General features: G+C 38.4%; 2 long non-coding RNA genes across 2 annotated transcripts; one reads left to right on the top strand and one right to left on the bottom strand.

Annotated features, from left to right (window-relative positions):
* Positions 1–1,109: 1,109 nt before the first annotated feature.
* Positions 1,110–7,090, top strand: LOC111255098 (uncharacterized). The gene is made up of 2 exons (XR_002675350.2): positions 1,110–4,530; positions 4,884–7,090. It is a non-coding gene; the product is annotated as an uncharacterized LOC111255098 (long non-coding RNA).
* Positions 7,091–7,301: 211 nt separating this feature from the next.
* On the bottom strand, positions 7,302–11,801 carry LOC147754131 (uncharacterized). Its single transcript, XR_015318163.1, has 3 exons — positions 11,665–11,801; positions 8,103–8,206; positions 7,302–7,546 (listed from the first exon to the last, which is right to left on the bottom strand). It is a non-coding gene; the product is annotated as an uncharacterized LOC147754131 (long non-coding RNA).
* Between the last annotated feature and the right edge of the window lie 650 nt (positions 11,802–12,451).

The following is a 12,451-nucleotide window of genomic DNA, read 5'->3' as shown; positions in this document are numbered from 1 at the left end:
CAGGCAAAAGCTAACGACCATGCATAATCACTGTTGGATGGTGGCGCGGCAAGCGGTCTACGAAACCATAACCTAACAATTTTTTCTAGTTCTACGCCTGCTACTGCCGCTTGGCATCGTTTCGGACAAGAGGATATAATCTAATGCCGTCTTAGCATTCATCCGTGTGGGGGCACCTGGCGTCACGTCGCTGCCGGCTCGAGTCTCGTCAACACCGTTGGAGAAACCGCACACTTACCAATATGTTGATCAGCGCTGAGCTACTACTGCTGTTGCCGATCTAGGGAAGATGCAGAGGAAAGAGAAGATTAGAAACTAAACAAGGACTATAGCAAGCGCCATTTATCTTCTGAAGGAGCATCGAAGAAGCGCTGTGTAAAAAAATACAGTCGAAAACACAGCTGGGCTACTAATCAAACTCCCCCTCAGAAATTGTTGTTGTTGATCTCTCTCACCCCGTCTTGTTTTGCTCCCTTCTTATTCCATCAGAGCCAATGTTGCATCGTTTGAATCACTCATTTCTTTGCTGTGTTTCCACTGCTCTGTTACAATAGTATATTTTCTTGCTTTACTTTACGACTCATAACTTCGACACTTTACGTCGGCTCTGCAGTTATTTTGGTTCAGATATTCCGCAGTCATTATCTGGTCATTCTGTAACCTTGTAGCAGGACTCTTTCTCCCGTGTGTTGAGCCTCTAGCCGATGTAGCTATAATATCGCTTTGGTGCGTTTTAGCATTAAAAAAATTATTTCTAAGCATGTACCGCAACGTGGTTCAGTCACGCTCTGTTTACATGCGGAGTTTAAAGAAGCGACCCTTTTGAGCTAATCGGCACGACATACAGACAAAAGCTTAATTGATTCAGAATATCGAATTGTTATTACTATTGTATTGTGAAGTGCTGTCTTCGACTGAAGCCCGTTTAACTGTTTTAGACAATTTGAAGTAAGCCACCGTTGCTCAACCTAACCTAAGGTCGAAGAAGGCATCAAAGGACAAACACCAACGAAAAAGGTTTGCACATAAATGGTAAGTGTGTTAAGATACTTGGAGTTGTATTTGGTTGATTCAAGGCACCGCAGGCAATACAGTCATGCCTGGTAAGTGTTTATTCATTTCTTATATGAGTAAAAAAAAAAGTGCAATGCTCACTGTGTAGCCGCTACTCGATTTCTAACTTCTCGATAGCAACATTTCTTTTTAACACCGCTAGTGACTCTTACCTTCCCATCTAATGGCGAAATCTCGCCTTCAGCACTTGTATTTCTAGCCAGCGTTAATCGACTGATGACCGATACGAATCGGCCCGTTCATTGTAATAGTCATAGCTTTGATCGCTATCCGTTTTCACCTTCGTCGATGCATTTCATGGAAGCGCTTAACTGCTTGTGAAGATCGCATGTACGTGTCTTATAGCCTTTAAATAAAAGCCGTTGCCATGAACGGCAGCCCTTCAGGGCGACGTTCATTCTTACTGCTATCATCGTCGTTACTGCCGTTCGCGTATTGTGTGCAAATATCGACAGCTGCTCTCAGCATTCAACAGGATTCTCCCCTCGTTCCTCGTATCCTCAAAGTTCGTGTTATATGATATTGTGCTGCTGCTGCTGCTGTTGCTGCTGCTGCTGTTGCTGCTGCTGCTGCTGCTGCTTATGCTATCATTAATACCATCGTTAGAATTACTAATAACAAAAAACTTGTCGAGTGCAGCTTCCAAGGATGACAGTTTTTACGTACTACTGAATACGTGGGTCTCTACACATCTCTTGTAGCCTTACAGTCATATGTCGTTAGTGCAAACAAGCAGCGTACTGCGATCGCGTAATTATTAGAAAAAAAACATGTGCCTGCCTTGCAAGTAGACCAAAGAGTTGCTGATTTGTCACCAACTCTCGCCTTCCTACAGTAATCCGCTGCCTGAATGAGCAGCAAAGCCTATATAGGGAAAGGATGACTAGGGTAATAACGATAGCAAGTAAGCAACGCAACGGGCTGGGATTAATAGCCAACCCTTGCCATTGCAACTATAACTATGGCCGGCTTGCCTAGCTAGCTCTGGGTGCGCTACGGCACGCCATAGTAGGCTGGTGCAACACAGGCAGTCTTGTCTGCCGTCGAAGCCATTTGCTTCCATAATGAACGGTTAGACAGATAAAGAGGCGACCGTAGTCGGTGCTTACACTTGGGCAAGGAGAGCTAGAGGCAAGGGTAAGTGGTAGATAAAATGTGCCAGCGGTAGCACCAGCCCTCCTTCTTGCCTTGCCATAGTAACCGTTAATCTATGAATTTATCGAAATACGAGAGATCATGATGACACAATATTAAGCTAATAAACGAATCTCGTTATAATAACAGTTTGAAAGATCTGGACTACGTCAGCGAACGCAAGCTGAATCAGGTGATGTCTCTATACATTTCCAGCCAAAACCTACGATTAAAGTTTTAAAACGGTTGTGATGAGACACACTTAATTAAGTGGGGGAGATGTTTACTATTATGTCCACGATTTACGGCCAGCGAGATAAATGTAGCCTCTCATTTATCTTTATTTTGATCTGTGTTATGCTACATTTCATGCCGGCAACCTGCCGCATAAAGCGTATCACGTGCAGTATATATAAATAATACCGTACGTTAAACTCTAAATAATTACATTTAAAATAAGCTGGTCTAAATAAATAAATACTAACTGCATAGTATACGACGGTGATCGAGTGAAACGTTATCGAGATTTCTAAGCATACAGAAATTTGTAAAAACAGAGAATCGATCTTATAGGCTTTCAGTTAGCTGAAATTTACACATTGCAGATTAAAATCAATCATGAAATTACAGTAGAGAACTATTACTGGTTTTTATCGTGTATTCTAAATAGTTAAAAGTCGCTATACAGATTGTTTAGCGATCACTGACAGAAAACATATTGATCACAGTAGGTAATCGAACTTGAGGGAAGAATAGTTTTTGTTAGACATCACTATGTGTATGATAATCACGTAGAATAGTCGTGTATCAAAATGGTAGTCATCTTAACGTGCTACAAGTGTAGCGTCAGAGAAAAACGAAGGGATATTCAAGTTAACTTTCATACGTGTGTGTGTGTGTGTGTGTGTGTATGTGTGTGTGTGACAGAAATAGAATTCTATACATTCTTTTCTTAATGCAGGCGTACATTATTTATCTCGCCTGGTAGAGTTCGTCGTCGTGTCAACGAATTAGAGGATGCTAAACAAATACAGCTGGAGTACGGCTTCACTCTGCCTTGTAACTACGTTATATATAAAAAGAGAAAAAAAATTACGATGTTATGAAAGTGATCTGTTTTATGTGACCATTTAAATACGCGGCGTCTGAATTGTTTTTTTTACCAATTCAACATACAGTTATTACATAGAGTAATTATGTGCTTTAAATAATATTAGGAAAAATAGTTACACTTCAAAACCTACTACTTTTACATGAATAACTATATTATGAATACTTTGTGCCTCTTATATTACTGTTATTACAGGCAGTAATATCAGCTACTAAACACCAATCATTGTAGAAACTATATGACATGTTCTTATTATTCATCTGTATAATATTGTTAATCTGAGACAGCCATGGTAAATTATTACTTATATAAATTACTTACAAAATTCGATATTTACTATCTTTTCTGCTTTGGCGGTCTTTACTAATGATAATATGGTCTGACAACTTTGCGAATCTTCCGATTGATACCAGTGTATGTATAGATAGCGTAGAAATGTATCACATTGAATTCGTACTCGTTCGGTAAATCTGGATTTCGAAAAAGTGGCATCGATGTGGTTCTTAACATATGGCCCCCAAAATTCATAGTTCGATGATAATAATAAATAATGGAACATTATTTATTAATTAATAATAACAAATAGTAAAACAGCAATGCGTTTCTTATAAAAATCCAATTCCTGTATTGCAATGGCATCAAAGCCTCGAATAAAGCTAGCTGGTTACTGAAGAAGCACATGAGGACCTTCAAAATATTTCAAACCCATTTAGAAATAGGTATAATCCATTGCATTGTATGGTGGTGAGCAACTTTTACTGGTATTCGGATCATCTATGAGTGAAGCGGGATTCGGTCCGATCTCTTCAAGGCGTTTACACTGCGTAAACATGTAATCCTTCCTTTTTGGTTCTTTTCCGTCCAAAAGGCGAGGAAAATTTGTTATTTTCGAGTAACCCGTGATGATAGTTGGACATGCTGTGCACAACTAGTTCAACAGATGTCACCATTTGTTTGCTATTCAGTTATCAGCCGTCTTATTTAGTCATCAGTCGGTTTTGTTTACATTGTTGGCGCCATAACTAAGTGGCCGAATATCCCTTACCGTTACCGCATCTAGCTAGCTCACTTCTTCCAAGCAGACGGAAAATCGTTCAGGCTTGTTACATTGACAAAATCCAGACATGGACAAACAAAAGGAGACGATCAAATGTTTTTTTTGCTCCGCGCGATCTCCAACAGTAAGACTTACGACGTATTTTTCTCACAAGGTAATATAAGATTTATCCTAGATCGAAATCTTACAGCGCATGATAAAACCATGCAGAGAAACGCATGACAACCGGTAATAGGGTTATTACTATTATTGTTATCGCAATTGTGATACAAATTCATCGTCGAATAGAAATTGTCACGCAGGCCATACACGATGCCTTAACTGAGAAGTTATTAGCCTTGCCAATGCAACAGTGAATTTAGACAATTTTTACTTTGCGAGATTGTTATGGTAATTTTCAGTGACCTGATAGTTTGCTGATACATTGCAGATTCATTCATATTATTAACGTTGTTCTCATATAATTACATACCATATCACTATACATTTGCATGAGCCAATTTATAGGGACCATTCGAAGGGTATATGACCGCCCATCGGTAGCTTGTATCCCCTTTTCTTCGACGGATTCGGATACGCCGTGTCAGGCACGTTTCCTGCCTTTGAGCTGGCGAAGTGACAACTTGCGCATAAAAGTAGCTTCTGGGCGCGGCGGTTTCCATTTAAATAAGTCAGAAAGTTCAACGGCGAGAAGGACGACAACGCGGACTATCCGTGTAATTTCATCAGATATACTTGCTCCGCCATCTCTCTTTCTGTTACACGAATTCAATCAACTATTTGATGGAGCAGACTTGGACTGCTTGCACTACAGCGTCAATAGAAGCCGGCTGAAAAGGTGTTCAACAGCTCTTAACCTTTAGGGAATAAGCACTAAAAAAAAATGTGCTGCGTGTGGAATAGGTTCGGTAAAGAGAAGTCTTGCCGATAATTTTTATTGAAATGATTAATCTTGGCATTGGCGGAACCTTGTGTCTTAGAAAAACCTAATCTGATTGTCAAAGATAGGTACGCCACAGTTGTTTATAAGTGTTGTTGCTAGACTAACGATCGGCGTATTGAACTACGAACGATCAATTGAAAAAGACGTTGTTGTTGGCCGTATTTATTATCTACTGTTTTGATCATAACAAACTGCTTAAATATTGAGACGACGAATAAAATGTAAATGCTGTATAATACTAACTCAACATCGGGTCAGAAAGCGAACTTTCGGCTGCGCTTTTCTACTCGGCAGTCACGTTTAGAGCAACTGTATACTTGCCATTTAATTGCCCCATGTCATCCTTACAGGTTCGATTTAAAGGTATAGCTCCTATAGCCGAACTAGATCTGGTTGGAAAGTCGACGCACATTCTATAGATAATGTAAAAACAAATCAGCTCTTTTGAAACAGGTTTATATATATATATATATATATATATATATATATGTTCTGTGTTTGTGACGTTTGTCAAAAATACAGTAGCGTATGCTTTACACAGATTGTGTTGAGAAAATCGAGTTTAAAAGGAAGTATTTCAACAAATGAAATCAATCTGTCGCAAGGACCAAGGATCGTTGCAATAAGTTACTCCAATGGCACATGCTGCATGAAATGAGTAAATACAGAAGTTATTTATCTGTGATGGTATAGTCCTCCCATTAGATTTACAAACAGGTGAAGCGGTCTAGGTTCGAAACCAGGCGAAGACCTATTTCGTTTGCCAGAATAGTCGGTTATGTGAAGTAACGCTCAGCACGATCATTGAACGTAAAAATTGAAATATTTGGTAAATCAGTAGACAGTCTCATTTCTAACACAGGTGTTAATTTTTGCTTTTAAAATTAAAGATCATCTGAAATAAGTTTTTTGCTTGTTTGGTAAATCTGATTTAGCGAAAATACAGAATTCTTTCGAATCTGCGTGATGATCGGCAATGGCATGGCCTGCAGCTTCTATAGCTTGATTATCGTTTAAATATATAATTCCAGCGTGAAAAAATTGGATAATGGCCACTTATATTTAGAAGATAACTCTGGTGCTCTTATCATGATAGTGGTGTGGATTTGTTCCAGAAAAAACGATTCACCAAAGTCAAGCTTGTTCGAAATGCAAATTTTGTAATGTAACATTTCGTTATCAATAAGGCCGTAGACGATATTTTACCGATCATCTCTTTTAGTTAACGTGTATCGTAGACTAACACACAGAAGAACATGACGCTGGCAGGCACTTTGATAAAGCGTTTTCATGGACTGATTGCTTATATTGTAGAACTATACCGCTCCGCAGATGGGTGGTTAGCGAAAAGACGCCGGTAAGCGATAGTACGTATCACCGTCTATAAATATACATCTATTTTCCTTCTTTATGATGATGATAGGCCATAGATGGATGATCAAGTACAAGAAACGTTTCTACTCGACCGGAAAATCCTTTTATTTCACTAAATGATTAGAAGCACACTCCATTGACCCAGAGCTACTTACACGTTTCCAGTTTTACGTCCGACGCTACCGTTGAACAGTGCTGCCGCCGCCGACGGCTAGTCTCGGCATTCACCAAGGTGCTTTCATACCCGCCCTCTAATTGAAACCACCTCACGTGTTGCCAAGTTTTGTTAACAAATTTACCAATACATTACTATTGACATACAGGAACTTAAAACAGCATCTACCAATAAAGTCGCCTTCTTTAACCAAATATTTCTAATTTAACTTTTGACAGATCATATTATCTTTGTTATCCATGAATGTGCCGTTTTCATGATATGGTTATATTATCGTAACTCTCGGAGCTTGTATTTGGTTTTAAAGGAATTTGTTTGAATTGTTTCTATTTGTTTAAAAATTAAATGCGAAAGACTTTCTAGCGAAAGATCTTTGCGATTTAACATGCATGTACACTTTAAAAAGCCATCTGAGATTAAAAAAAAAAAGAACTAAATACAAAACTATTTTTATTGATTAAGTTAGCCACATTCGGTTACTTTCTTTTAGGACCTTTTAGTCTTTTTAAAAGCTCGTCGTTAATGGTCATGCGTAACAGTTGTTCAGTAGCTATAGATTTTTAGACGGGTTTTACCTTGTATACTTTGTTTAATCAATTTGTCGTTTTTATCGTACCTTCTTTTTATTTCGAGAATGTTATTCATTTGATAATATATATATATATATAGATAGATAGACTAATATTTTTGTAAAATGGCGCATTATTTTTTGGATTCAATTAGTCGGACGAGAAAGTGACGGCAGCGGTAACAACAGCAACAAAGTTGAACACCGAAAAAAGACAAAAAGGTTATCAATTATATCATATGCGACATTTGACCAAAGGCGACATTTCGTTTATTGATCCCCTATTCACCACGGTTACAAGCCTTTACTTCAAATAGAGTGATTTGGTAAATTTACTGATTGTAAAATTAGTGGCCTCGTCTTCAAATACGAAACTTCTTTACTAAAGTAAATACATAATATGACAACATTAATAGCAGCAGATAGAAGAATGTTCAACTTAATAATATGTGACGGAACTGACAAATACTTAGTTGAGCTACAGTTATAGCCTTGGTTGATATGCCTTACTCGTTTTTATTTTACTTCCGACTAATAAAGACCGGGCTTATTACGCCACTTTATTCATTCTAAGTATGTCAAAGTTTCAATATAGAAGTCGCAATTCTCAATAAATTTTATTGTATTTTGATAAAATGCGCACCTCATTATTTTATCTATACGCACCTTTGCAGAGGAAGGTTGAAATTATCGAATGAAGGCGCCGCCGACGTTTGAGCGTCATGACAAAAGATGATCGGTACGTTTCTGCTCTAAAAACAAAAAAGACACTGAGGCATATCGAAATCAGCGTTAACTTATTTCCACAAACTATCATACCTACTATGTTATGAAGCAGATGTAATCAACTCTTGTTTCTAAATGAAGTAAGCCCGCGTGGTGTTTGTTTTCGTATTCTTATTTAGGCGTTGTGATAACACGTACACACTTGAAACATTAAATCTTTGGGATCCAAGTAAGAATTAGGCCACTATAGATCTATACTAATCTTCGAACAGCATATATAAGGACACTTTGTAAAGAAATTTTTATTTGGGCTTTATTAGGATTGCCATTCTTAGGTTGTATAAGTTCACAAAATAAAACTCAATATGTATATGCGATCGCCTCTGTGACAAATGGTCCTTTACATATTGCTTTGCTACAAAATACTACTATGAATATTTCGAAAGCATTTCTTACAGTTTTGTTAGAAAAAGTTAGATAACTTTTCGATTACAGATAATGTAATTTTGACTAGATTTCTATTACATTGGCACTTATGTGTTAATGTATTCAGGACGTATTCTAGAAGCGCCCTATTTTTGGTTCGGCCCAGATTCCACGCCATTTATGCATTAAACTGTTTCATATGCATATACGAAACAGTTTAATACATAAATGGCGTGGAATCCCTTATCAACAAAAATCGTAGAATCAAGTCGGAATGTTACGCTATGCTAGGCATAGGTCTGCTCTGAATATATTAAAGAGGTAGACGAGACGATTCGTGGATCTTGCATTCTGCGGCCTAAGATTTACGCCACCTATATCCTTGTGTCTTTGTTTACGAAATGTAAAACAGCGCGGTTTTTGATGCACAATTTTTGACCTAAGCCTTTCTGTCCACTCATAAGAGATCAGCGAGTTCTGCTGCATAATAGACTTCCCTTGTGAGTTATTAAGAGATCCGTATATTTTTACGACACGTACGATAGTGATAGCGATAGTGTATACACTAGGGAATTTATATTCAACGTGCTTATCAAGTCGCCCAGTATAAACAAGGCATACAAGCCTTCGACTAGTGTTCTCAGAATACTGACTATCACGAACTTGAAAAGTTTTATTACTGAGGAAGGCTTCGAATTAAGCTACAAGAAGGTTTTATACTTTAAATCGCGGAAGAAGAACATGCAGCTTCAAGTTCGCAACGCATTTTGGGGCAGATTTGAAGTCTATAGCGTCCAAGCACTGAACCTTGTATCAATCAGCTGCCCAGTCGAATCGAATATGCTATGGGTGGAACTTTTTACTATATCTCAGTCCGAAAACAAATTATGCATCCCATATCAGTCCATCTGCGCTGATGTTTTTGTATGTGAATTGAGCTACGAGTGTTTTCTATGGCATAAAGACTAACGGTATTAGCGGTGTAATAGAGGAGTCTGCCTTTAATCCCCTTTTTTTGGACAGGGCCCCCAGATATTTTTCCCAAAAATATCTGGTATACCTCTCTCATCGAGCGATCTTCGAGAAGCCCATCACAGTAGCCTGCATAATGACACTCAGAGAGTCCTTTACTACCATGCTCTCCTAAACGTAGTCCACTTTTGACGTCTGCAACGCGTCGCCTTTTCGTTACCCAACCGATTTCCCTTTGGAGAAACAGAATTACATTCTCGTTTTTTGGTCTCTGCATAGGGGCCTGATGCAACATCGTGGTCTGCCCAGAATTGGCAAGCATGTGAGTTCTTTTCACCAGTGGAAACTTCCTCAGTTAGGTCCTGCAGGTATGCTACTGGTTGATTATATATGAATAATTTTAAAAATTCTCGAAGAACAAGCGTCACTCTTGTTGGTTTAGGAGGGATTTGATTGTAGTAAAATTTCCTTTTTCATAATCTAGGGTCTGGGCTAGATAGGTATTCTCAGCAAAGCCACTAGTGAGATCGAATCCAGTCGTGTGATCTTAAGGCACTGGCTGGAAGCCGATCATCGTTACACGACGCTATACTCAGCGTGGAAGTGCTTGTTTGGTCAGAGAAGGTTGGTTGTGCAGGGCCTTGTGCAGAATAAAACTCGAATAAGATATTTTATTTAGACGCTTTTTAAGGTGTTTCAAGTTTCTGGACAATTTCGCAATCTGTGTTGTCGACTGACATCGCTCGATGTCACGCCGATGTACTGCGGATGTATGGGTCCTTGCAGTTACCCAGTTAACTTGTTTAGGCGATTAAACAGTTTTCTGTCAGATTGTTCGGCAAGAAATAAACCATATCCAAAAAAAAAAAAAAAAAAGGTAATATAGCAGGTGACTACCTCAGATGATAGAGCGGTAGATCGGATCTCGACACATAAAAAGCGTTTTGGTAATAAAGTAGGTACGTATTTTTTGTATAAGGATCTATTTTTTTTAATACCTTAAAGTAATTTTTTTAATACTTTACTTATACCTTTATTTTTTTTAAACTGTATTTTTAAAAATTTGCTTGATACTTTTTTGAAGTTATCGGGTATTCCACTGTTTTTAGAAAGTCATGATTCCGTAAAAAATACTGTTTTCTGTGCTTTCATAGATAGGCAAAGAGCATTCCTCCATCTTTTTTTGCGGGCGTTTGAACAAATACAGTGAAAGGTTTGCGCGGTGCTAATATCCACTATATAAGCAGATCGTCACCCGGATAGACGTTATATATAATTCTTGATTCTGTTTTTGCAAATGCACTGTAACCAATTGGGCCTCTCTGAATTTTACTCAAGATTTACAAACATACATTTTTACTTCAATAATCAAACCAGAGAAGAATATAGTAAAAGCGGCAACATATCAAAATGTACTCACACGAATGAGTAAATGACAATTCATATAAAAGCAATAGTTCCGAGATTAATATCATTATCATAAATGGTATATATATTCTAATAATAAATGATGTAAACATTAACACCTCGTTTAAATCTAAGGTAGATTCACGAAATTTTATTTATAATCGCTGGCTATTTTAGTTATTGTGTGCCGACTTTATATGTATCCTGTCACACGAAGCGACTAAAGACTATATATATATGTATATATATATATAGAGAGAGGGACAGAGAGAATCTAATATACAGTCATAATCATAAAAGCATGATATAAAAATCGTCAATCCATATATTACCTAAAGGAAAAGATATAAACATATACTATCATCAACGTTATTGATACATGAGTATATTAATAAGGTTTGCGCCTTCGCAAAGCAGTGAATGAAATTAGTTCACATAAATTGACCGCTTAAGCTAATAAATATATATGTATGTTTCAACTTAAGTTATTCATTCTGCTAAATAACCAACTGCAGGTGGTATAAACTAAAAAGTAACTTTAGGAACTTTTTAGGTTCAGTCTGTTTAATACTAAAGCTTAGGCTGCCGAAGATAATTTACTAATCTGTGTTGTCGCCTATAGCCTTTTAAAAAATGAATTCAATGTCAGCTCAAAATTTGGCACAAAATTTCAAATTTTAAACTCGCTTGCGCTTACCAACATTTAATCCTTGGCGGGTCGTTGCAATGTGGTACATTCGACTCGTTGGTGTTTCTTACTGAGCTGATACGGTTGCCCTTTCTGCGTTAATGACCTGTGGTACGTTTTGTGGTACAGGCCCGGTGGCACTTCGCTGCTCCTCGGCCATATTAAAATCAGTCCGCCCTCAGCCATGTGGTATTGCGTCCGTGACCAGCTCACCGTTGCCGTAGCGTCCTCCGTTGGTCAGCAGAAGAAGTTTGTGAGTAGTGCAACTTGTCTCCCCACGGTGAACTCAAAGCTTAACGCCTATAGGACTTGTTCTTGATGAGCTCTTCGTGGCGGTAATCTGTCAGCTGTTTGTGACCATCGTTAGTTGGGGGAATCCCAACGTCGTGCTCGTGTCTATTTGTGCGTGTGTCGAACAGCGCTCACTCAACGGTCTCGGCAGTACTCTGAATATGGGTAAAGGCAAAAGGAACAAGAATACAGGCAAATACAGTGAGTACGAGTTCCAAATTATGCTGTGTTTGAGCCTCACCCTCTGTCACATAACAGATACCCAATTAAATACCCATACATGTAATAGCAGTGCTGAACGAACTCAGTCATGATGGCGGCGATCCTGGTTTTGGCGGGCGCGTCTTTGCTATGTTCGTCGCTCGCGTCGTTGCCGTGCTATGTCGCGCTCGCCAAAAGCTAGCGAGTTTATGTCGTGGATGTTAGCATTTCTGCAATATCGCTCTTATCATAGAACGTCCCAAGGATTCGTTCGATTCTAGCGCTTACATTCTAGAGTAGCTAT

Source organism: Varroa destructor, unplaced genomic scaffold, assembly GCF_002443255.2.
Source record: "Varroa destructor unplaced genomic scaffold, Vdes_3.0 BEIS01000432.1, whole genome shotgun sequence".
Lineage (NCBI taxonomy): Eukaryota > Metazoa > Arthropoda > Arachnida > Mesostigmata > Varroidae > Varroa > Varroa destructor.
This window is presented reverse-complemented; position numbering and strand designations above follow the sequence as displayed.